Source organism: Lissotriton helveticus, chromosome 3_1 (genome assembly GCF_964261635.1).
Source record: "Lissotriton helveticus chromosome 3_1, aLisHel1.1, whole genome shotgun sequence".
Taxonomy (NCBI): domain Eukaryota; kingdom Metazoa; phylum Chordata; class Amphibia; order Caudata; family Salamandridae; genus Lissotriton; species Lissotriton helveticus.
The window spans coordinates 242030216-242056446 of NC_136061.1; positions in this window are offsets into that span (position 1 = coordinate 242030216).

The window sequence follows — 26231 nt, forward strand, 5'->3', positions numbered from 1 at the left end:
AGTGCAGAGGCGTAGTGCGTAGTGCAGAGGCGTAGTGCGTAGTGCAGAGGCGTAGTGCGTAGTGCAGAGGCAGAGTGCAGAGGCGTAGTGCAGAGGCGTAGTGCAGAGTGCAGAGGCGTAGTGCAGAGTGCAGAGGCGTAGTGCAGAGTGCAGAGGCGTAGTGCGTAGTGCAGAGGGGTAGTGCGTAGTGCAGAGGGGTAGTGCGTAGTGCAGAGGCGTAGTGCAGAGGCGTAGTGCGTAGTGCAGAGGCGTAGTGCAGAGGCGTAGTGCGTAGTGCAGAGGCGTAGTGCGTAGTGCAGAGGCAGAGTGCAGAGGCGTAGTGCAGAGGTGTAGTGCAGAGTGCAGAGGCGTAGTGCAGAGTGCAGAGGCGTAGTGCGTAGTGCAGAGGCGTAGTGCAGAGTGCAGAGGCGTAGTGCGTAGTGCAGAGGGGTAGTGCGTAGTGCAGAGGCGTAGTGCGTAGTGCAGAGGCGTAGTGCGTAGTGCAGAGGCGTAGTGCATAGTGCAGAGGCGTAGTGCGTAGTGCAGAGGCGTAGTGCGTAGTGCAGAGGCGTAGTGCTGAGTGCAGAGGCGTAGTGCTTAGTGCAGAGGCGTAGTGCGTAGTGCAGAGGCGTAGTGCAGAGGCGTAGTGCAGAGTGCAGAGGCGTAGTGCAGAGGCGTAGTGCAGAGGCGTAGTGCAGAGTGCGTAGTGCAGAGGCGTAGTGCGTAGTGCAGAGGCGTTGTGCAGAGGCGTAGTGCAGAGGCGTAGTGCAGAGGCGTAGTGCAGAGGCGTAGTGCATAGTGCAGAGGTGTAGTGCGTAGTGCAGAGGTGTAGTGCGTAGTGCAGAGGCGTAGTGCGTAGTGCAGAGGCGTAGTGCGTAGTGCAGAGGCGTAGTGCGTAGTGCAGAGGCGTAGTGCGTAGTGCAGAGGCGTAGTGCGTAGTGCAGAGGCGTAGTGCGTAGTTCAGAGGCGTAGTGCTTAGTGCAGAGGCGTAGTGCTTAGTGCAGAGGCGTAGTGCAGAGGCGTAGTGCAGAGGCGTAGTGCAGAGGCGTAGTGCAGAGGCGTAGTGCAGAGGCGTAGTGCAGAGGCGTAGTGCAGAGTGCGTAGTGCAGAGGCGTAGTGCGTAGTGCAGAGGCGTTGTGCAGAGTCATAGTGCGTAGTGCAGAGGCGTAGTGCAGAGTGCAGAGGCGTAGTGCATAGTGCAGAGGTGTAGTGCGTAGTGCAGAGGTGTAGTGCATAGTGCAGAGGTGTAGTGCGTAGTGCAGAGGTGTAGTGCGTAGTGCAGAGGCGTAGTGCAGAGGCGTAGTGTGTAGTGCGTAGTGCAGAGGCATAGTGCGTAGTGCAGAGGCGTAGTGCAGAGTGCAGAGGTGTAGTGCAGAGGCGTAGTGCGTAGTGTAGAGTGCAGAGGCGTAGTGCAGAGGCATAGTGCAGAGTGCAGAGGCATAGTGCAGAGGCGTAGTGCGTAGTGCAGAGGCGTGGCGCGTAGTGCAGAGGCGTAGTGCGTAGTGCAGAGGCGTAGTGTGTAGTGCAGAGGCATAGTGCGTAGTGCAGAGGCGTAGTGCAGAGTGCAGAGGTGTAGTGCAGAGGCGTAGTGCGTAGTGCAAAGTGCAGAGGCGTAGTGCAGAGTGCAGAGGCGTAGTGCAGAGGCGTAGTGCGTAGTGCAGAGGCGTAGTGCAGAGTGCAGAGGTGTAGTGCAGAGTGCAGAGGCGTAGTGCAGAGGCGTAGTGCGTAGTGCAGAGGCATAGTGCAGAGGCATAGTGCGTAGTGCAGAGGCGTAGTGCAGAGGCGTAGTGCAAAGTGCAGAGGCGTAGTGCGTAGTGCAGAGGCGTAGTGCAGAGGCATAGTGCAGAGGCGTAGTGCGTAGTGCAGAGGCGTAGTGCGTAGTGCAGAGTGCAGAGGCGTAGTGCGTAGTGCAGAGGCGTAGTGCAGAGTGCAGAGGCATAGTGCAGAGGCGTAGTGCAGAGGCGTAGTGCAGAGGCGTAGTGCAGAGTGCGTAGTGCGGAGGCGTAGTGCATAGTGCAGAGGCGTAGTGCGTAGTGCAGAGGCGTAGTGCGTAGTGCAGAGTGCAGAGGCGTAGTGCGTAGTGCAGAGGCGTAGTGCATAGTGCAGAGGCGTAGTGCAGAGTGCGTAGTGCAGAGTGCGTAGTGCAGAGGCGTAGTGCAGAGGCGTTGTGCAGAGGCGTAGTGCGTAGTGCAGAGGCATAGTGCAGAGTGCAGAGGCGTAGTGCATAGTGCAGAGGTGTAGTGCGTAGTGCAGAGGTGTAGTGCGTAGTGCAGAGGCGTAGTGCAGAGGCGTAGTGTGTAGTGCGTAGTGCAGAGGCACAGTGCGTAGTGCAGAGGCGTAGTGCAGAGTGCAGAGGTGTAGTGCAGAGGCGTAGTGCGTAGTGCAGAGTGCAGAGGTGTAGTGCAGAGGCGTAGTGCGTAGTGCAGAGTGCAGAGGTGTAGTGCAGAGGCGTAGTGCAGAGTGCAGAGGCGTAGTGCGTAGTGCAGAGGCGTAGTGCGTAGTGCAGAGGCATAGTGCGTAATGCAGAGGCGTAGTGTGTAGTGCGTAGTGCGTAGTGCGTAGTGCAGAGGCGTAGTGCAGAGTGCAGAGGTGTAGTGCAGAGGCGTAGTGCAGAGGCGTAGTGCAGAGTGCAGAGGCGTAGTGCAGAGTGCAGAGGCGTAGTGCAGAGGCGTAGTGCGTAGTGCGTAGTGCAGAGGCGTAGTGCAGAGTGCAGAGGTGTAGTGCAGAGTGCAGAGGCGTAGTGCAGAGGCGTAGTGCGTAGTGCAGAGGCGTAGTGCGGAGACATAGTGCGTAGTGCAGAGGCGTAGTGCGTAGTGCAAAGGCGTAGTGCAGAGGCGTAGTGCAGAGTGCAGAGGCGTAGTGCGTAGTGCAGAGGCGTAGTGCGTAGTGCAGAGGCGTAGTGCGTAGTGCAGAGGCGTAGTGCGTAGTGCAGAGGCGTAGTGCGTAGTGCAGAGGCGTAGTGCGTAGTGCAGAGGCATAGTGCAGAGTGCAGAGGCATAGTGCAGAGGCGTAGTGCAGAGGCATAGTGCAGAGGCATAGTGCAGAGTGCGTAGTGCAGAGGCGTAGTGCAGAGGCGTAGTGCGTAGTGCAGAGGCGTAGTGCAGAGGCGTAGTGCAGAGGCGTAGTGCAGAGTGCAGAGGTGTAGTGCATAGTGCAGAGGCGTAGTGCGTAGTGCAGAGGCGTAGTGCGTAGTGCAGAGGCGTAGTGCGTAGTGCAGAGTGCAGAGGTGTAGTGCATAGTGCAGAGGCATAGTGCGTAGTGCAGAGGCGTAGTGCGTAGTGCAGAGTGCGTAGTGCAGAGGCGTAGTGCAGAGTGCAGAGTGCAGAGGCATAGTGCGTAGTGCGTAGTGCAGAGGCGTAGTGCGTAGTGCAGAGGCGTAGTGCAGAGGCGTAGTGCATAGTGCAGAGGCGTAGTGTGTAGTGCAGAGTGCAGAGGCGTAATGCGTAGTGCAGAGGCGTAGTGCGTAGTGCAGAGGCGTAGTGCAGAGTGCAGAGGTGTAGTGCAGAGTGCAGAGGCGTAGTGCAGAGTGCAGAGGCGTAGTGCAAAGGCGTAGTGCAGCGTGCAGAGGCATAGTGCGTAGTGCAAAGGCGTAGTGCAGAGGCGTAGTGCGTAGTGCAGAGGCGTAGTGCGTAGTGCAGAGTGCAGAGGCGTAGTGCAGAGGCATAGTGCAGAGGCGTAGTGCAGAGTGCAGAGGCGTAGTGCAGAGTGCAGAGGCGTAGTGCGTAGTGCAGAGGCGTAGTGCAGAGGCGTAGTGCAGAGGCGTAGTGCAGAGTGCAGAGGCGTAGTGCGTAGTGCAGAGGCGTAGTGTGTAGTGCAGAGGCGTAGTGCAGAGGCGTAGTGCGTAGTGCAGAGGCGTAGTGCGTAGTGCAGAGGCGTGGTACGTAGTGCAGAGGCGTAGTGCGTAGTGCAGAGGCGTAGTGTGTAGTGCAGAGGCGTAGTGCGTAGTGCAGAGGCGTAGTGCGTAGTGCAGAGTCGTAGTGCGTAGTGCAGAGGCGTAGTGCAGAGTGCAGAGGCGTAGTGCAGAGTGCAGAGGCGTAGTGCAGAGGCGTAGTGTGTAGTGCAGAGGCGTAGTGCAGAGGCGTAGTGCGTAGTGCAGAGGCGTAGTGCGTAGTGCAGAGGCGTGGTACGTAGTGCAGAGGCGTAGTGCGTAGTGCAGAGGTGTAGTGCAGAGTGCAGAGGTGTAGTGCAGAGTGCAGAGGCGTAGTGCGTAGTGCAGAGGCGTAGTGCGTAGTGCAGAGGCGTAGTGCGTAGTGCAGAGGCGTAGTGCGTAGTGCAGAGGCGTAGTGCAGAGTGCAGAGGCGTAGTGCAGAGTGCAGAGGCGTAGTGCAGAGTGCAGAGGCGTAGTGCAGAGTGCAGAGGCGTAGTGCATAGTGCAGAGGCGTAGTGCGTAGTGCAGAGGCGTAGTGCGTAGTGCAGAGGCGTAGTGCGTAGTGCAGAGGCGTAGTGGAGAGTGCAGAGGCGTAGTGCGTAGTGCAGAGGCGTAGTGCGTAGTGCAGAGGCATAGTGCGTAGTGCAGAGGCGTACTGCAGAGTGCAGAGGCGTAGTGTGTAGTGCAGAGGCGTAGTGCAGAGTGCAGAGGCATAGTGCAGAGGCATAGTGCAGAGGCGTAGTGCAGAGGCGTAGTGCAGAGGCGTAGTGCAGAGTGCGTAGTGCAGAGGCGTAGTGCAGAGGCGTAGTGCAGAGGCGTAGTGCAGAGGCGTAGTGCAGAGTGCAGAGGCGTAGTGCATAGTGCAGAGGCGTAGTGCATAGTGCAGAGGCGTAGTGCGTAGTGCAGAGGCGTAGTGCGTAGTGCAGAGGCGTAGTGCGTAGTGCAGAGGCGTAGTGCGTAGTGCAGAGGCGTAGTGCAGAGGCGTAGTGCAGAGTGCAGAGGCGTAGTGCAGAGTGCAGAGGCATAGTGCGTAGTGCATAGTGCAGAGGCGTAGTGCGTAGTGCAGAGGCGTAGTGCAGAGGCGTAGTGCAGAGGCGTAGTGCGTAGTGCAGAGGCATAGTGCAGAGTGCAGAGGTGTAGTGCAGAGTGCAGAGGCGTAGTGCAGAGGCGTAGTGCGTAGTGCAGAGGCGTAGTGCGTAGTGCGGAGACATAGTGCGTAGTGCAGAGGCGTAGTGCGTAGTGCAGAGGCGTAGTGCAGAGGCGTAGTGCGTAGTGCAGAGTGCAGAGGCGTAGTGCGTAGTGCAGAGGCGTAGTGCGTAGTGCAGAGGCGTAGTGCGGAGGCGTAGTGCGTAGTGCAGAGGCGTAGTGCGTAGTGCAGAGGCGTAGTGCGTAGTGCAGAGGCATAGTGCAGAGTGCAGAGGCGTAGTGCAGAGGCGTAGTGCAGAGGCGTAGTGCAGAGGCGTAGTGCAGAGGCGTAGTGCGTAGTGCAGAGGCGTAGTGCAGAGGCGTAGTGCAGAGTGCAGAGGTGTAGTGCATAGTGCAGAGGCGTAGTGCGTAGTGCAGAGGCGTAGTGCAGAGGCGTAGTGTGTAGTGCAGAGTGCAGAGGTGTAGTGCGTAGTGCAGAGGCGTAGTGCGTAGTGCAGAGGCGTAGTGCGTAGTGCAGAGTGCGTAGTGCAGAGGCGTAGTGCAGAGTGCAGAGGCGTAGTGCAGAGTGCAGAGGCATAGTGCGTAGTGCAGAGGCGTAGTGCGTAGTGCAGAGGCGTAGTGCAGAGGCATAGTGCAGAGGCGTAGTGCATAGTGCAGAGGCGTAGTGTGTAGTGCAGAGTGCAGAGGCGTAGTGCGTAGTGCAGAGGCGTAGTGCGTAGTGCAGAGGCGTAGTGCAGAGTGCAGAGGTGTAGTGCAGAGTGCAGAGGCGTAGTGCAGAGTGCAGAGGCGTAGTGCGTAGTGCAAAGGCGTAGTGCAGCGTGCAGAGGCATAGTGCGTAGTGCAAAGGCGTAGTGCAGAGGCGTAGTGCGTAGTGCTGCGGCGTAGTGCGTAGTGCATAGTGCAGAGGCGTAGTGCAGAGGCATAGTGCAGAGGCGTAGTGCAGAGGCATAGTGCAGAGGCATAGTGCAGAGTGCGTAGTGCAGAGGCGTAGTGCAGAGGCGTAGTGCGTAGTGCAGAGGCGTAGTGCAGAGTCGTAGTGCGTAGTGCAGAGGCGTAGTGCAGAGTGCAGAGGCGTAGTGCATAGTGCAGAGGTGTAGTGCGTAGTGCAGAGGTGTAGTGCATAGTGCAGAGGTGTAGTGCGTAGTGCAGAGGTGTAGTGCGTAGTGCAGAGGCGTAGTGCAGAGGCGTAGTGTGTAGTGCGTAGTGCAGAGGCATAGTGCGTAGTGCAGAGGCGTAGTGCAGAGTGCAGAGGTGTAGTGCAGAGGCGTAGTGTGTAGTGCAGAGTGCAGAGGCGTAGTGCAGAGGCATAGTGCAGAGTGCAGAGGCATAGTGCAGAGGCGTAGTGCGTAGTGCAGAGGCGTGGTGCGTAGTGCAGAGGCGTAGTGCGTAGTGCAGAGGCGTAGTGTGTAGTGCAGAGGCATAGTGCGTAGTGCAGAGGCGTAGTGCAGAGTGCAGAGGTGTAGTGCAGAGGCGTAGTGCGTAGTGCAAAGTGCAGAGGCGTAGTGCAGAGTGCAGAGGCGTAGTGCAGAGGCGTAGTGCATAGTGCAGAGGCGTAGTGCAGAGTGCAGAGGTGTAGTGCAGAGTGCAGAGGCGTAGTGCAGAGGCGTAGTGCGTAGTGCAGAGGCATAGTGCGTAGTGCAGAGGCGTAGTGCAGAGGCGTAGTGCAGAGTGCAGAGGCGTAGTGCGTAGTGCAGAGGCGTAGTGCAGAGGCATAGTGCAGAGGCGTAGTGCGTAGTGCAGAGGCGTAGTGCGTAGTGCAGAGTGCAGAGGCGTAGTGCGTAGTGCAGAGGCGTAGTGCAGAGTGCAGAGGCATAGTGCAGAGGCGTAGTGCAGAGGCGTAGTGCAGAGGCGTAGTGCAGAGTGCGTAGTGCGGAGGCGTAGTGCAGAGGCGTAGTGCATAGTGCAGAGGCGTAGTGCGTAGTGCAGAGTGCAGAGGCGTAGTGCGTAGTGCAGAGGCGTAGTGCATAGTGCAGAGGCGTAGTGCAGAGTGCGTAGTGCAGAGTGCGTAGTGCAGAGGCGTAGTGCAGAGGCGTTGTGCAGAGGCGTAGTGCGTAGTGCAGAGGCATAGTGCAGAGGCGTAGTGCATAGTGCAGAGGTGTAGTGCGTAGTGCAGAGGTGTAGTGCGTAGTGCAGAGGCGTAGTGCAGAGGCGTAGTGTGTAGTGCGTAGTGCAGAGGCACAGTGCGTAGTGCAGAGGCGTAGTGCAGAGTGCAGAGGTGTAGTGCAGAGGCGTAGTGCAGAGTGCAGAGGTGTAGTGCAGAGGCGTAGTGCGTAGTGCAGAGTGCAGAGGTGTAGTGCAGAGGCGTAGTGCAGAGTGCAGAGGCGTAGTGCGTAGTGCAGAGGCGTAGTGCGTAGTGCAGAGGCATAGTGCGTAATGCAGAGGCGTAGTGTGTAGTGCGTAGTGCGTAGTGCGTAGTGCAGAGGCGTAGTGCAGAGTGCAGAGGTGTAGTGCAGAGGCGTAGTGCAGAGGCGTAGTGCGTAGTGCAGAGTGCAGAGGCGTAGTGCAGAGTGCAGAGGCGTAGTGCAGAGGCGTAGTGCGTAGTGCAGAGGCGTAGTGCAGAGTGCAGAGGTGTAGTGCAGAGTGCAGAGGCGTAGTGCAGAGGCGTAGTGCGTAGTGCAGAGGCGTAGTGCGGAGACATAGTGCGTAGTGCAGAGGCGTAGTGCGTAGTGCAAAGGCGTAGTGCAGAGGCGTAGTGCAGAGTGCAGAGGCGTAGTGCGTAGTGCAGAGGCGTAGTGCGTAGTGCAGAGGCGTAGTGCGTAGTGCAGAGGCGTAGTGCGTAGTGCAGAGGCGTAGTGCGTAGTGCAGAGGCGTAGTGCATAGTGCAGAGGCATAGTGCAGAGTGCAGAGGCATAGTGCAGAGGCGTAGTGCAGAGGCATAGTGCAGAGGCATAGTGCAGAGTGCGTAGTGCAGAGGCGTAGTGCAGAGGCGTAGTGCGTAGTGCAGAGGCGTAGTGCAGAGGCGTAGTGCAGAGTGCAGAGGTGTAGTGCATAGTGCAGAGGCGTAGTGCGTAGTGCAGAGGCGTAGTGCGTAGTGCAGAGGCGTAGTGCGTAGTGCAGAGTGCAGAGGTGTAGTGCATAGTGCAGAGGCATAGTGCGTAGTGCAGAGGCGTAGTGCGTAGTGCAGAGTGCGTAGTGCAGAGGCGTAGTGCAGAGTGCAGAGGCGTAGTGCAGAGTGCAGAGGCATAGTGCGTAGTGCGTAGTGCAGAGGCGTAGTGCGTAGTGCAGAGGCGTAGTGCAGAGGCGTAGTGCATAGTGCAGAGGCGTAGTGTGTAGTGCAGAGTGCAGAGGCGTAATGCGTAGTGCAGAGGCGTAGTGCGTAGTGCAGAGGCGTAGTGCAGAGTGCAGAGGTGTAGTGCAGAGTGCAGAGGCGTAGTGCAGAGTGCAGAGGCGTAGTGCAAAGGCGTAGTGCAGCGTGCAGAGGCATAGTGCGTAGTGCAAAGGCGTAGTGCAGAGGCGTAGTGCGTAGTGCAGAGGCGTAGTGCGTAGTGCAGAGTGCAGAGGCGTAGTGCAGAGGCATAGTGCAGAGGCGTAGTGCAGAGTGCAGAGGCGTAGTGCAGAGTGCAGAGGCGTAGTGCGTAGTGCAGAGGCTTAGTGCAGAGGCGTAGTGCAGAGGCGTAGTGCAGAGTGCAGAGGCGTAGTGCGTAGTGCAGAGGCGTAGTGCAGAGGCGTAGTGTGTAGTGCAGAGGCGTAGTGCAGAGGCGTAGTGCGTAGTGCAGAGGCGTAGTGCGTAGTGCAGAGGCGTGGTACGTAGTGCAGAGGCGTAGTGCGTAGTGCAGAGGCGTAGTGTGTAGTGCAGAGGCGTAGTGCGTAGTGCAGAGGCGTAGTGCGTAGTGCAGAGGCGTAGTGCGTAGTGCAGAGTCGTAGTGCGTAGTGCAGAGGCGTAGTGCAGAGTGCAGAGGCGTAGTGCAGAGTGCAGAGGCGTAGTGCAGAGGCGTAGTGTGTAGTGCAGAGGCGTAGTACAGAGGCGTAGTGCGTAGTGCAGAGGCGTAGTGCGTAGTGCAGAGGCGTGGTACGTAGTGCAGAGGCGTAGTGCGTAGTGCAGAGGTGTAGTGCAGAGTGCAGAGGTGTAGTGCAGAGTGCAGAGGCGTAGTGCGTAGTGCAGAGGCGTAGTGCGTAGTGCAGAGGCGTAGTGCGTAGTGCAGAGGCGTAGTGCAGAGTGCAGAGGCGTAGTGCAGAGTGCAGAGGCGTAGTGCAGAGTGCAGAGGCGTAGTGCAGAGTGCAGAGGCGTAGTGCATAGTGCAGAGGCGTAGTGCGTAGTGCAGAGGCGTAGTGCGTAGTGCAGAGGCGTAGTGCGTAGTGCAGAGGCGTAGTGGAGAGTGCAGAGGCGTAGTGCGTAGTGCAGAGGCGTAGTGCGTAGTGCAGAGGCATAGTGCGTAGTGCAGAGGCGTACTGCAGAGTGCAGAGGCGTAGTGTGTAGTGCAGAGGCGTAGTGCAGAGTGCAGAGGCATAGTGCAGAGGCATAGTGCAGAGGCGTAGTGCAGAGGCGTAGTGCAGAGTGCGTAGTGCAGAGGCGTAGTGCAGAGGCGTAGTGCAGAGGCGTAGTGCAGAGGCGTAGTGCAGAGGCGTAGTGCAGAGTGTAGAGGCGTAGTGCATAGTGCAGAGGCGTAGTGCAGAGGCGTAGTGCGTAGTGCAGAGGCGTAGTGCGTAGTGCAGAGGCGTAGTGCGTAGTGCAGAGGCGTAGTGCGTAGTGCAGAGGCGTAGTGCAGAGGCGTAGTGCAGAGTGCAGAGGCGTAGTGCAGAGTGCAGAGGCATAGTGCGTAGTGCATAGTGCAGAGGCGTAGTGCGTAGTGCAGAGGCGTAGTGCAGAGGCGTAGTGCAGAGGCGTAGTGCAGAGGCATAGTGCAGAGTGCAGAGGTGTAGTGCAGAGTGCAGAGGCAGAGTGCAGAGGCGTAGTGCGTAGTGCAGAGGCGTAGTGCGTAGTGCGGAGACATAGTGCGTAGTGCAGAGGCGTAGTGCGTAGTGCAGAGGCGTAGTGCAGAGGCGTAGTGCGTAGTGCAGAGTGCAGAGGCGTAGTGCGTAGTGCAGAGGCGTAGTGCGTAGTGCAGAGGCGTAGTGCGGAGGCGTAGTGCGTAGTGCAGAGGCGTAGTGCGTAGTGCAGAGGCGTAGTGCGTAGTGCAGAGGCATAGTGCAGAGTGCAGAGGCATAGTGCAGAGGCGTAGTGCAGAGGCGTAGTGCAGAGGCGTAGTGCAGAGTGCGTAGTGCAGAGGCGTAGTGCAGAGGCGTAGTGCGTAGTGCAGAGGCGTAGTGCAGAGGCGTAGTGCAGAGTGCAGAGGTGTAGTGCATAGTGCAGAGGCGTAGTGCGTAGTGCAGAGGCGTAGTGCGTAGTGCAGAGGCGTAGTGTGTAGTGCAGAGTGCAGAGGTGTAGTGCGTAGTGCAGAGGCGTAGTGCGTAGTGCAGAGGCGTAGTGCGTAGTGCAGAGTGCGTAGTGCAGAGGCGTAGTGCAGAGTGCAGAGGCGTAGTGCAGAGTGCAGAGGCATAGTGCGTAGTGCAGAGGCGTAGTGCGTAGTGCAGAGGCGTAGTGCAGAGGCATAGTGCAGAGGCGTAGTGCATAGTGCAGAGGCGTAGTGTGTAGTGCAGAGTGCAGAGGCGTAGTGCGTAGTGCAGAGGCGTAGTGCGTAGTGCAGAGGCGTAGTGCAGAGTGCAGAGGTGTAGTGCAGAGTGCAGAGGCGTAGTGCAGAGTGCAGAGGCGTAGTGCGTAGTGCAAAGGCGTAGTGCAGCGTGCAGAGGCATAGTGCGTAGTGCAAAGGCGTAGTGCAGAGGCGTAGTGCGTAGTGCAGAGGCGTAGTGCAGAGTGCAGAGGCGTAGTGCAGAGGCATAGTGCAGAGGCGTAGTGCAGAGTGCAGAGGCGTAGTGCAGAGGCGTAGTGCGTAGTGCAGAGGCGTAGTGCAGAGGCGTAGTGCAGAGGCGTAGTGCATAGTGCAGAGTGCAGAGGCATAGTGCGTAGTGCAGAGGCGTAGTGCAGAGGCGTAGTGTGTAGTGCAGAGGCGTAGTGCAGAGGCGTAGTGCGTAGTGCAGAGGCGTAGTGTAGTGCGTAGTGCAGAGGCGTGGTGCGTAGTGCAGAGGCGTAGTGCGTAGTGCAGAGGCGTAGTGTGTAGTGCAGAGGCGTAGTGCGTAGTGCAGAGGCGTAGTGCGTAGTGCAGAGGCGTAGTGCGTAGTGCAGAGTGCAGAGGTGTAGTGCAGAGTGCAGAGGTGTAGTGCAGAGTGCAGAGGCGTAGTGCGTAGTGCAGAGGCGTAGTGCAGAGGCGTAGTGCGTAGTGCAGAGGCGTAGTGCAGAGTGCAGAGGCGTAGTGCAGAGTGCAGAGGCGTAGTGCAGAGTGCAGAGGCGTAGTGCATAGTGCAGAGGCGTAGTGCAGAGGCGTAGTGCAGAGGCGTAGTGCGTAGTGCAGAGGCGTAGTGGAGAGTGCAGAGGCGTAGTGCGTAGTGCAGAGGCGTAGTGCGTAGTGCAGAGGCATAGTGCGTAGTGCAGAGGCGTACTGCAGAGTGCAGAGGCGTAGTGTGTAGTGCAGAGGCGTAGTGCGTAGTGCAGAGGCGTAGTGCAGAGTGCAGAGGCATAGTGCAGAGGCATAGTGCAGAGGCGTAGTGCAGAGGCGTAGTGCAGAGGCGTAGTGCAGAGGCGTAGTGCAGAGTGCGTAGTGCAGAGGCGTAGTGCAGAGGCGTAGTGCAGAGGCGTAGTGCAGAGGCGTAGTGCAGAGGCGTAGTGCAGAGTGTAGAGGCGTAGTGCATAGTGCAGAGGCGTAGTGCATAGTGCAGAGGCGTAGTGCGTAGTGCAGAGGCGTAGTGCAGAGGCGTAGTGCGTAGTGCAGAGGCGTAGTGCGTAGTGCAGAGGCGTAGTGCAGAGTGCAGAGGCGTAGTGCAGAGTGCAGAGGCATAGTGCGTAGTGCATAGTGCAGAGGCGTAGTGCGTAGTGCAGAGGCGTAGTGCAGAGGCGTAGTGCAGAGGCGTAGTGCGTAGTGCAGAGGCGTAGTGTGTAGTGCAGAGTGCAGAGGCGTAGTGCAGAGGCGTAGTGCATAGTGCAGAGGCATAGTGCAGAGTGCAGAGGTGTAGTGCGTAGTGCAGAGTGCAGAGGCGTAGTGCAGAGTGCAGAGGCGTAGTGCAGAGTGCAGAGGCGTAGTGCAGAGTGCAGAGGCGTAGTGCGTAGTGCAGAGGCGTAGTGCGTAGTGCAGAGGCGTAGTGCGTAGTGCAGAGGCGTAGTGCAGAGTGCAGAGGCGTAGTGCAGAGGCGTAGTGCAGAGGCATAGTGCAGAGGCGTAGTGCAGAGTGCAGAGGCATAGTGCAGAGTGCAGAGGCGTAGTGCAGAGGCGTAGTGCAGAGGCGTAGTGCAGAGGCGTAGTGCGTAGTGCAGAGGCGTAGTGCAGAGTGCAGAGGCGTAGTGCGTAGTGCAGAGGCGTAGTGTGTAGTGCAGAGGCGTAGTGCAGAGGCGTAGTGTGTAGTGCAGAGGCGTAGTGCAGAGGCGTAGTGCAGAGGCGTGGTGCATAGTGCAGAGGCGTAGTGCAGAGGCGTAGTGTGTAGTGCAGAGGCGTAGTGTGTAGTGCAGAGGCGTAGTGCGTAGTGCAGAGGCGTAGTGCGTAGTGCAGAGGCGTAGTGCGTAGTGCAGAGGCGTAGTGCGTAGTGCAGAGGCGTAGTGCAGAGGCGTAGTGCGTAGTGCAGAGTGCGTAGTGCAGAGGCGTAGTGCGTAGTGCAGAGGCGTAGTGCAGAGGCGTACTGCGTAGTGCAGAGTGCAGAGGCATAGTGCGTAGTGCAGAGGCGTAGTGCGTAGTGCAGAGGCATAGTGCGTAGTGCAGAGGCATAGTGCGTAGTGCAGAGGCGTAGTGCAGAGGCGTAGTGCAGAGACGTAGTGCGTAGTGCAGAGGCGTAGTGCGTAGTGCAGAGGCGTAGTGCAGAGGCGTAGTGCGTAGTGCAGAGGCGTAGTGCGTAGTGCAGAGGCGTAGTGCAGAGGCGTAGTGCAGAGGCGTAGTGCGTAGTGCAGAGGCGTAGTGCGTAGTGCAGAGGCGTGGTGCGTAGTGCAGAGTGAAGCCAATGCATATCTACAGGCTAGCGATGACAGTGCATATCTACAAGCTAGTGAAGCTAATGCATATCTACAGGCTAGCAATGACAAAGCATATCTACAGGCTAGTGAAGCCAATGCATATCTACAGGCTAGCAATGACAGTGCATATCTACAGGCTTTTGAAGCCAATGCATATCTACAGGCTAGCGATGACAGTGCATATCTACAGGCTCGCGATGACAGTGCATATCTACAGGCTAGCGATGACAGAGCATATCTACAGGCTAGCGATGACAGTGCATAACTACAGGCTAGTGAAGCCAATGCATATCTACAGGCTAGCGATGACAGAGCATATCTACAGGCTAGCGATGACAGTGCATATCTACAGGCTAGCGAAGCCAATGCATATCTACAGGCTAGCGATAACAGTGCATTTCTACAGGCTAGCGATGACAGTGCATATCTACAGGCTAGCGATGACAGTGCATATCTACAGGCTAGTGAAGCCAATGCATATCTACAGGCTAGCGATGACAGTGCATATCTACAGGCTAGCAATGACAGAGCATATCTACAGGCTAGTGATGACAGTGCATATCTACAGGCTAGCGAAGTCAGTGCATATCTACAGGCTAGCGATGACAGTGCATATCTACAGGCTAGCAATGACAGAGCATATCTACAGGCTAGCGATGACAGTGCATAGCTACAGGCTAGCGATGACAGTGCATAGCTACAGGCTAGCGATGACAGTGCATATCTACAGGCTAGCGATGACAGTGCATATCTACAGGCTAGCGATGACAATGCATATGTACAGGCTAGCAATGACAGAGCATATCTACAGGCTAGCGATGACAGTGCATATCTACAGGCTTTTGAAGCCAATGCATATCTACAGGCTAGCGATGACAGTGCATATCTACAGGCTAGCGATGACAGTGCATATCTACAGGCCAGCGATGACAGTGCATATCTACAGGCTAGCGATGACAGTGCATATCTACAGGCTAGCGATGACAGAGCATATTTACAGGCTAGCGATGACAGTGCATATCTACAGGCTAGCGATGACAGTGCATATCTACAGGCTAGCGATGACAGTGCATATCTACAGGCTAGCGATGACAATGCATATGTACAGGCTAGCAATGACAGAGCATATCTACAGGCTAGCGATGACAGTGCATATCTACAGGCTTTTGAAGCCAATGCATATCTACAGGCTAGCGATGACAGTGCATATCTACAGGCTAGCGATGACAGTGCATATCTACAGGCTAGCGATGACAGTGCATATCTACAGGCTAGCGATGACAGAGCATATCTACAGGCTAGCGAGGACAGTGCATAACTACAGGCTAGTGAAGCCAATGCATATCTACAGGCTAGCGATGACAGAGCATATCTACAGGCTAGCGATGACAGAGCATATCTACAGGCTAGCGAAGCCAATGCATATCTACAGGCTAGCGAAGCCAATGCATATCTACAGGCTACCGATAACAGTGCATATCTACAGGCTAGCGATGACAGAGCATATCTACAGGCTAGCGATGACAGTGCATATCTACAGGCTAGCGATGACAGTGCATATCTACATGCTAGTGAAGCCAATGCATATCTACAGGCTAGCGATGACAGAGCATATCTACAGGCTAGCGATGACAGAGCATATCTACAGGCTAGCGATGACAGAGCATATCTACAGGCTAGCGATGACAGCGCATATCTACAGGCTAGCGATGACAGTGCATAACTGCAGGCTAGTGAAGCCAATGCATATCTACAGGTTAGCGATGACATGGCATATCTACTGACTAGCGATGACGATGCATATCTACAGGCTAGTGAAGCCAATGCATATCTACAGGCTAGCGATGACAGTGCATATCTACATGCTAGCGATGACCGAGCATATCTACAGGCTAGCGATGATAATGCATATCTACAGGCTAGCGATGACAGTGCATATCTACATGCTAGCGATGACCGAGCATATCTACAGGCTAGCGATGACAGTGCATATCTACAGGCTAGCGATGATAATGCATATCTACAGGCTAGCGACGACAGCGCATATCTACAGGATAGCAATGACAGCGCATATCTACAGGATAGCAATGACAGCGCATATCTACAGGCTAGCGATGACAGTGCATATCTACAGGCTAGCTATGATAATGCATATCTACAGGCTAGCGATGACAGCGCATATCTACAGGCTAGCGATGACAGTGCATAACTGCAGGCTAGTGAAGGCAATGCATATCTACAGGTTAGCGATGACATGGCATATCTACTGACTAGCGATGACGATGCATATCTACAGGCTAGTGAAGCCAATGCATATCTACAGGCTAGCGATGACAGTGCATATCTACATGCTAGCGATGACCGAGCATATCTACAGGCTAGCGATGACAGAGCATATCTACAGGCTAGCGATGATAATGCATATCTACAGGCTAGCGACGACAGCGCATATCTACAGGATAGCAATGACAGCGCATATCTACAGGATAGCAATGACAGCGCATATCTACAGGCTAGCGATGACAGTGCATATCTACAGGCTAGCGATGACGGTGCATACCTACAGGCTAGTGAAGCCAATGCATATCTAGCTAGGCTAGCGATGACAGTGCATATCTACAGGCTAGCGATGACAGAGCATATCTACAGGCTAGCGATGACAGCGCATATCTACAGGCTAGCGATGACAGTGCATAACTACAGGCTAGTGAAGCAAATGCATATTTACAGGTTAGCAATGACAGTGCATATCTACAGGCTAGCGATGACGGTGCATATCTACAGGCTAATGAAGCCAATGCATATCTACAGGCTAGCAATGACAGTGCATATCTACAGGCTAGCGATGACAGTGCATATCTACAGGCTAGCTATGATAATGCATATCTACAGGCTAGCGATGACAGCGCATATCTACAGGCTAGCGATGACAGTGCATAACTGCAGGCTAGTGAAGCCAATGCATATCTACAGGTTAGCGATGACATGGCATATCTACTGACTAGCGATGACGATGCATATCTACAGGCTAGTGAAGCCAATGCATATCTACAGGCTAGCGATGACAGTGCATATCTACATGCTAGCGATGACCGAGCATATCTACAGGCTAGCGATGACAGTGCATATCTACAGGCTAGCGATGATAATGCATGTCTACAGGCTAGCGACGACAGCGCATATCTACAGGATAGCAATGACAGCGCATATCTACAGGATAGCAATGACAGCGCATATCTACAGGCTAGCGATGACAGTGCATATCTACAGGCTAGCGATGACGGTGCATACCTACAGGCTAGTGAAGCCAATGCATATCTAGCTAGGCTAGCGATGACAGTGCATATCTACAGGCTAGCGATGACAGAGCATATCTACAGGCTAGCGATGACAGCGCATATCTACAGGCTAGCGATGACAGTGCATAACTACAGGCTAGTGAAGCAAATGCATATTTACAGGTTAGCAATGACAGTGCATATCTACAGGCTAGCGATGACGGTGCATATCTACAGGCTAGTGAAGCCAATGCATATCTACAGGCTAGCAATGACAGTGCATATCTACAGGCTAGCGATGACAGTGCATATCTACAGGCTAGCTATGATAATGCATATCTACAGGCTAGCGACAACAGCGCATATCTACAGGATAGCAATGACAGCGCATATCTACAGGCTAGCGATGACAGTGCATATCTACAGGCTAGCGATGACGGTGCATACCCACAGGCTAGTGACGCCAATGCATATCTACAGGCTAGCGATGACAGTGCATATCTACAGGCTAGCGATGACAGTGCATAGACTCACAAGGAGACCACAGGCAGCTGAGGTGCAATCTTCTCCCACTCACAAGAACGACATCACAGGCAGCAGCAGTGCAAGCTTCTTACACTCACAAGGAGACCACAGGCAGCAGAGGTGCAAGCTTCTCACACTCACAAGAAGGACATCACAGGCAAGTGGTGCAATATTCGCACACTCACAAGGAGATTACTGGCAGTACACACCACATGAACACACTCCATAACACATAGCAACAATACATTGGCATTTACAATGCCATTAGCTCAAACTCAAATAAATCCGAGCCCGATTGCATTTCTAATGCTTGTTAAATTAAGAGTTGAACTAGAAGAAATGATTGCTGGGAATGTGGGATTAGATTGATTAAATGTATTAAATGAAGATGAATTGTTGTTTATGTGTCGGAGTATCACCCGGAATACAAAAACATTTCATGAAAAATTAACAAGTCTGGCAAGTGAAATGGCAATTGACATTGGTAAATCAAAACTGTTACAGAAACCATATCGAGCAGATTTTTCTGACAAAGATTTAGAAAATATGAATGTGTCAGGTCGTAAATTACAAATCAAAGAATTGCTAGCATTGTTGCAAAAATGGGGTGATGCACACAGATGGAAAGCTAAAAGAAAAAGGAAGAAGCTCAAGGGAAAAGCACTGTATCAGAATATATGTTGAAAGAAACAAAAAAAGTGGAAAGGTTATGTCCAATGAGAGAAGCACCAGGTGGAGGTTATGTGCATGTTCCTTGGTCCCGACAAGATATATTGTCATTTACAAATGACTTTCCAAAACTTAGAGAGAAACCTGTAGATTGGTACAGACAGGTCGAAAGATTTGTAAAGGTTTCAAAAGTGCTATTAAAGGATCTAGATGGATTATTCGACATTGTTGTTCCTGTCGATTTATGGACAGAATGTAAAATTGCGGTAAACTGGCCAAATGATGAGTATCCTAGAGACCCGAAAACAGGAGCACCATCAGATTAGGTGATGAGAAAGTATAATCAGGTTATACTGTATTTGAAAGGGAAAGTACCACCAAAAGAGACAGATTGGACTAGAATAGACAGAACTACCCAGAACAAAGCTGAATCTGTACATGTATATTACGAACGTCTTTTACAGGTTTTTAAACAGTATAGTGGTTTAGAAAATATTGACACCAAAGATATGACGCATTTTATCTATCGGTTTGTGTCGGGATTAAGACCAGAAATTTTGCAATGGATTAAAGATAATAAAATCTGTTGGCAGGCCGAACCTGTAGATGAAATACTGAAATATGCTTATCATATTGTGAAGATGAATTGGACAATACACGAAAGAATTTGGAACAAAAAGTAATGTGGGCACAGGTAAAATTAGTAGAACAACAAGAACAACAATTGAAAAATATGCAGACTCAAGAAGATGGAAATGGTAATAAACCTAGAGTTAAATTTAATCGAGAAGAAGCTAAGAAAAATGTCCTTGTCATGGGTGTGGCAAGTTGGGGCATTGGAAGAACGAGTGTAAGGCTGTGCTAAATAATAATAATAATTTGAATCCACAGACGCAGAATGAGGTATTAAAAAAAGCAGAAAAAACAGGTAATACAAAATCAGTTACCATTAGCGCCTATGCCAAACCCTGGGAGTCAACCAGCACACAGTATAGATACCACCAGTTGGGAAGGAAGTGGTAAAAAGGACACAGTGACAGCCCAATTTCTTTTGAGAGACTCATACTTTGATGAAGACAGTTTCTGACGGTGCCTGAGGGGGGAGGACGAGGAGTGCGTACTTGGCGCATCCTTGCAGGTAGATCAGTCAGGTCCATACATTGAGGGAAAGGTTGAAGGAAATGATGTTACTTTCCTGTTGGATACTGGTGCTACCCGTTCTACTGTAAGAACAGCAGGCGTTCCAAACTTACCCCTCTCAGGAGAAGCGATCTAAGTAGTGGGTATTTCTAATAAACAAATTAGTACCCCAGTTACAGAACCAATTGAAGTCAAAATAGGCAATTTTAAAGAAATGCATACATTTGTCGTATGTGACTCTAGTCCTGTAAATCTGTTAGGTAGGGACTTGCTGAGCAAAATGAATTGCACTATCTTTTGTACACCAAATGGTGTTGAAATTCAAACCCCAGATGAAGACAGAATTTATAAAAATCATGTTAGCAAAACAAGAAACAACTGAAAAACCAAACTTTACTATTGAAGACTTGCCAAAAGAATTACAGAATACGGTATGGGATTTCACAGGAAAAGATGTAGGATTAATGGCAAACCTTGACCCAGTAAAAGTGACAGTAAAAGAAGGTGCAGTTTATCCAAATATTCGTCAGTACAAAATGAGCCCAGAAATAAAAGAATGAGTCGCACTAGAAATAAAACGTCTAGTGTAGGTAGGAATTTTGCAGGAAATAATGAGCAGTCCATGTAATTCACCCATAATTGGCATCAAGGAACCAATCGCAATACTATGCGATTAGAAGTTTCTTGGATCACAAGACCGGTGGACCGGCCAGGTTTAATAAAAATGAGATCATGGATAGACTGCGCTCAAATAATCCGCCTAGGATAGGAACTATTTATTCCAGTTTTAATGATAAAATGCCCGATGATTTAGAAAGGATTGGGTTGAGATGGCAAACAAAACAGAATATAGAGCCAAATAATTTCACCAATGCTCTGGCTTTGTCCCAAAAGTTTTTACTTTCCACTAAACTGCAGGCACAGTTTTATAAAACAGCTTTTTTCCTATACATTACACCGGGCAGGATAGCTAAATGGGGGAATAAGTTGCCAGATTGCTGGCAACTTATAAACTGGAAAAGGCAATTTATGCAAAAAAAGGGAAAAAGGCCAGAAAGAAGGGCCTTGCGCTCTGGGAGCAGTTAGAGAAGTGGGCAGATGGTACATAAAGCTGAATTAAGCCACATGCTGGCAAAAATATTCTTTTTTTTTTTCTTCTCTAACTACTTTGGAGTATTATGTAGTAACTTTTTATTAGGAAATGTTTGCTGTTCTCCCTATTGTTTTTTTATTGCTTTTATTGGTTATTTTTATTATGTTCCTCTTGTTTTCTTTCTCTTTGATCTTATTTTATTCTCCTTTCAGTTTATTGCCTGTAAACATGAAAGGGAACCAGTGCAAGCAAATGTTGCGAGAAGGTGCCGGGGGGGGGGGGGGGGGGTCCAGTCAGAAATGGAGCAAAAGCATAATCTGTATATTGTTCATAAAATAAAAAAAATAAAAAAGAAACCAAGCGGAAAATACAGGGTCCTACAGGACCTCCGCAAAATTAATAAAATTGCTGTCCCATGTTGTCCAGTTGTGCCATATCCTGCTGTGATTTTGTATCAAATACCATGGGTAGCAGGCTGGTTCACCTTTGTCGCGCATTTTTTTCTATACCACTGCACCCGGATAGTGAATATCTTTTCTCGTTCAAATTCGATGATCATATATACGTTTGGATTCGCGTCCCTCAGGGGTACACAGAAAGTCCATCAATCTTTAATCAGATCTTTAAAAAAAAATGTGAATCTCTAATATTGCCCGGACAGTCAGTTTTGGTGCAGTACGTAGATGACCTACTAGTGGCATCTAAGAGTTGAAAAGGCTGTGTTACTGATACAAATGCTTTGCTGAATCACTTAGGTAAAGGTGGACACAAAGTATCACCTGAGAAATTGCAGTATTGTACCACATCAGTGAAATATTTGGGGCACCAGATAGAGAGAGGTGTCAGAAGGGTTACCTCTGAGAGAATCAGAATAATTCAAAACATGAATCTACCTCAAACACAGAAAGAAATCAGATTGTTTCTTGGAGTTGTAGGTTATTGTAGGCAATGGATTGTGGGATTTGCAGTTTTAGCAAAACCATTGATACAAATGAGAAGAAAAAGAGCAAAGGACCCAGTAGAATGGGATGATGAAAGCATGTCATCTTTCCTAAAATTACGAGATTGTCTGTGTTCAGCTCCAGCATTGGGAATGCCTGACTATACAAAAGATTTTGCATTATTTTGCGATACACAAGACAATTGTGCACTTTCGGTTTTGACTCAGACTCATGGTCTGATGAGACGCCCTGTTGCATATTTTTCCTCTACTCTGGATCCAGTGGGAGCAGCATTGCCAGGATGTCTGAAAGCAGTAGCAGCAACTTGTGCGAGTCTTGAGCAAAGTGAGTCTATTATCATGGGACATCCAGTAACGGTGTATGTTCCACATGCAGTTGTGATCTTATTGACAAGGACAAAAACTCAGTACCTAACACCTAGTCGGCTGACTAAGTATGAACGGATTCTTGTAGGTGCAGAAAATGTGACAATTGGTAGGTGTAATATTCTGAACCCAGCAACATTATTACCTGAATCGCACTTTGCAGAGGTCAAGAATGAAATCGAATATAATTGCATTGATCTTACAGAATACTGTACTAAACCACGCCCAGACATAAGAGAAGAGCCATTAATAAATTCAGAACATGAGCTATTTGTAGATGGTTCATGTATGCGACATGAAGAAGGAGGTTTGAGTGATGCTTACGTAATTTGCACTCTATGGGGTCCAATTGAAGGATCCTATTTACCAGGAGTCAAATCTGCACAGGTAGAACTAATTGCATTGACAAAAGCGTGCAAATTTGGGAAAAATCTGAAAGTAACCATTTTTACTGATAGTCAATATTGCTATGGAGTTGTGCATGATTTTGGCCAACTCTGGATGCAAAGAGAGTTTCTGACTTCATCAGGTACTCCTATAAAAAATGGAAAAGTTGTCAAAGATTTGCTAAAAGCAATCCAATTACCAGAAACTGTAGCTGTGGTCAAGTGTGCTGCTCACCAATCTGGCAATGACAAAGTGACAGCATTTAATCGATATGCTGACCAACTAGCTCAATATTGTGTCAAAAATAAAATGGCAATAAACACGAAAATTGAACCAAAGAGAAACAGCTGCCAACCTATGTTGCTTGAGAGAGTGAAAACGTGGGAAAAAGTGAAAGATTTGCAAAATGATGCAGACTAGGAAGAAAAGGAAGAATGGGCGAAAATAGGATGTCAGAGGGGCTGGAGATGGTGCCACTGTTTACCTTGATGGGAGGCCTGTGTTGCCAAACTGTATGCTTGCTCCTATGGCTCGGATGTATCATGGTGATTCTCATCTACGGTGAGATGCTATGGTAAGATTATTCAGACAAACCAGGTTCAATGCAAGGTTCAGGAACTTTGCAGAGAGTCTTTGCCATAGGTGCTTGATATGTCAACAAATTAATCCTGGGAAAAGAACTGTGGTTTTGTCAGGAAAGATTGGAAAGGCAGAAGGTCCTTTTATTCGACTTCAGATTGATTTCATTCAGTTGCCCCCTTGTAGAGGAATGAAGTGCGTCCTTGTCATTGTCTGCTTATTTTCAAAATGGGTGGAAGCTTACCCTACACATAGGAATGATAGCATCACAGCAGCCAAACTATTACTTAGAGAGCTCATACCATGTTTCGGTTTTCCAGTAACGATTGAATCAGACCGAGGAAGACATTTCAATAATAAAATAATTGGTCTAATCTGTGAAGCATTTAAAATTTAGCAAAAGCTGCACTGTGCATACCGACCAGAGGCTTCTTGAGTGGTAGAACAACTGAATGGCACAATCAAGTCAAGATTGGGAAAGATTTATGAATCAACTCGATTAGAGTGGCCAGATGCTTTACCTCTTGTTCTGATGGGACTCAGAAGCATTCCAGACAGAAAAACAGGCTTGAGTCCTCATGAAATACTCATGGGAAGAGCAATGAGACAGGCATGGGTGCCAGGACATAAGTTGATAAATATATCTGATGATTTAGTACTAGAGTACTGCAAAGAACTCTAGTGGTAAATAAATAAATAATACCCTATTTTTGGATGAATGAATGAATAACAGATAGCTCAATAAATAAGAGTCAAGATTCGAGGTAGTAGGAGTTTCTGCAGGTTTATTACAGCATAAGGACAGGATCAGGACAACCTGCATAGGATGACCCAGCAGCTGCTGGGGCCGGGTCTGGGATGAGCGCGCTAACATTCAATAACAAAACATTGACATTTATACATAGCGCAAACACATAGCATTACATTGCAGTAGGCGTAACAGTGGGTGGAGCAGAAGGCGTGACGTGTAACAGTCGCGAAAGATAAGGGTGAAAGTAGGTGTAACTGGGAGTTTACTTAGACATGTGATGCGAACGTAACAGAATATGTCATGGATGGGCGGAAACATAGGAGGGGGCTACCTAAGGAGCCGGGACCTCTAACCTAATGGTGCGCGGAAACTAGCAATGACGTGTTACTAGGAGAAGCTGGGGGCTATGAACTCTGTGCTAGGAGCAGAGACTAGAGTCTGGAGGGTCGGAGCGACATGTACCTAAACCCTATCTGGTATCTAATGTTTAGGGAACATGTTGATGTAAACTAGAAGTCATGAGGGGTGAGGCTAACCTGATTCTAAGACTGGACCATGCATTATTCTACATGTAGTGCGTGAAGAATATTAAATGACCATTAAATACAGTATTTCTCTAACGTGGAGACGAGAAGGCTAGACAATGACGGAAACTATTGATGCAGTTCAGTAGCTTAGGAATGCAGAAGAGGAGGACTGAACTGATAGCAGGAACTTATAACATACTTTTGGCAGACTCAGAGGCAGAGCCAAGCTGCACCGGGCACTGCGAGGCAGGAAGTAAGTGAAGGGTCGAGGATACAGGTGGGGGCTATATCGCTCCTCAGCGAGGCTTTCAGGAGACAGGAGCTGAATCTGTGGTCCGGGCCCTTTTGAGGCCTAGAAACGGGGACTTTATAATTGAATAACGTGCACACTGAGAAACGTGGCAACATTACTTACATGGGCCTGATATTCGTAGTATTCACGAGGACTGGAAACTAACATACTAGAGGTGGACACAACTGTAATTGCGTCTTTAATCAGAAATGGGGAATAACATATGCATATTGATCATGCACACATAACATATGATGGATGAGGCGTAGGGACACAGAACATGGCAAAATTTACTTTTCCACATTCCCTCCTTGTCACTACGTTTCCATCAGGAAACATCAATATTCATGATACCATCTATCATTTCATACAGTACCATTTGCTCGTCTCGAATTGTCTTGGAACGGGATTTAAAACGGGGCTTGGGACTGGGAATACAAGAGGTAGCACACATGCTGCAAATCGCAGGGCCACATTGTATACAGAGGCAGCAGCTGAATATGATCGCTACTGCAATACCTAGAAAGGACAGGACTTTCCATCCCCATGCGGAAATTACATTCCAGAACCAACCGGACCATGTCCAGGTGCCTGGATCTTGGTGTAACAGATGGGCAATTTTATGGAGTCTGGTTATAGCTGAATAAACAGACGGCGCGTTATTTGGAATGAAAATGCAACAACTGGATCCGAGAATTCTACAGGCCCCGCCCCTATCGGCCAGTATGACGTCAAGGACGAGACGATTCTGTAAAACGACAATTCTCATAAAGGATTGCTCTTCAGTTAAGTTACCTAGAGCGGAGGCAGTCTCATCTACTACTGCTTCAAGGGTTCTGGTTAACCTACGAATTAGCTTACTATTTATAACTGTACCTAAATAAGGGAAAACACCTTTATCTATATCAATGAATTGCTCTGCGGCGGTTTCAGTATAATCGACAATCGGGAGATTTCTCTTGTGTCTAGTGTGTACTAAGAAAGAATTCCTATGATAATCAGGTGGAGCTAGAAAAACAGGTGGCAGTAGGAAAGCAATGTAACAGGTTCCCTCCCAATCGAGGGGCAGACGGACATATGCAGTTTGACCACAAACGAAATAAGAATGACGTGAAGCTTTAAAAATAGATTTCCTACTGTCACTATACTGGATAACAGTAGTACATTCACTATGACCTATATGTACAGAACCATAACTACGGACACATAATTCGCCTTTGACTGGTAGTACTGAAATAGCGGGTGAGTCTGGAGTAGTATCAGACTGAACATTCAGAACCATGAAATTCGACGAATAATTTCCTAAATTATATACTTCATTTTCTAGATCTAAACCTGTTCTATGGGGGAAACCTTGCTTGTCTGGGAAACATGTACTGTTAAGAAAAGACATATCTGTTGAGGATGACGTTAGCGTGGACCATGCTCCACACGAACCATTGTGTGAAAATGGATAAGGAAACAGTGGCAGAACTCCCTTCGATGTCTGGAAAGGGGGGAGTCGACCACACACCCAACAATTAGTGGCATTGCTGGTCTGGTGTGAATAATGTAACATACGGATGAATGTGTTATTACGCATGGCGAGGCGGTATGAATATTCGTGAGGAGGCAGATCACTAAACGTGTGCTCTACTGTAGCATGAGCAGACATATTTACATGAGGAACTGGAAAACACAGATAGAAAGCATAGCTGGTGCAGGAAATCATTATGCTGAGAAATAATATGAAACTCAGAAAAACGATACATTGCAGTGAACTTCGACTGACTCTCTCACTATGGGGGTCTATTTTATACATGTCAGAAACAGTCTAACCGTTTCACCTAGGGGAGGACTTATACAATCAAACTGGCTGACTTATTAGACCTGAGCTTTAACTTATACTCCTGTTGCGGAGTTTTCTCTAACAAGGGAGGGGTTGTAATAAAGTCTGGTGCGGGACAGTCCTTTAAAACAATGTTCTGGCAATCCTTGGAATCCTGGGAAATGTTCTTGGCAATGTCTTTGAAGACTGGCTTTGGTCCTTTGAAAAGTTTTACGTGAGAAAGGTGGACCCACCCCTTCCTGCCTTCTAACTTGACGGCAGTTCGGGTGGTCAAGAGGACCTGACGTGGCTCCTTCCAACGTGGTTCCAGCGGACTTGAACTGTCAAAATTTCGGATCATCACCAAGGATCCTGGAACGATCTCGTGCGGTGCCACCTCGGTATTGTCTGGAAATGCGGCGGCAACCTGTGAACGACATGAGTTGAGGGCAGACATCAAGGAAGCTAGGTAATCTGTCAGCATATTACATGAAACATCGGTAATACTTCGGGGTCTAGGAGTACCCCACATGTTAGGGGGGCGGCCGAATACGACCTCATACGGGGACAGACCTGATCTGGAATGTGCGACCATACGCATGTAAAACAGAGCGACTGGCAAAGCTACTAACCAGTCCACACCCTTGTCTTTACAGATTTTTGCAATACGGATTTTCAGAGTCTGATTATGTCTCTCGACTAATCCAGCTGCTTCTGGATGGCGTACACAATGGAACTTCCACTGGTACCCTAACAACAGGGAAACATGTTTCATGAGTTCGGATGAGAATGGCTGGCCGTTATCAGAATATACGACTCTAGGGAGTCCATATCT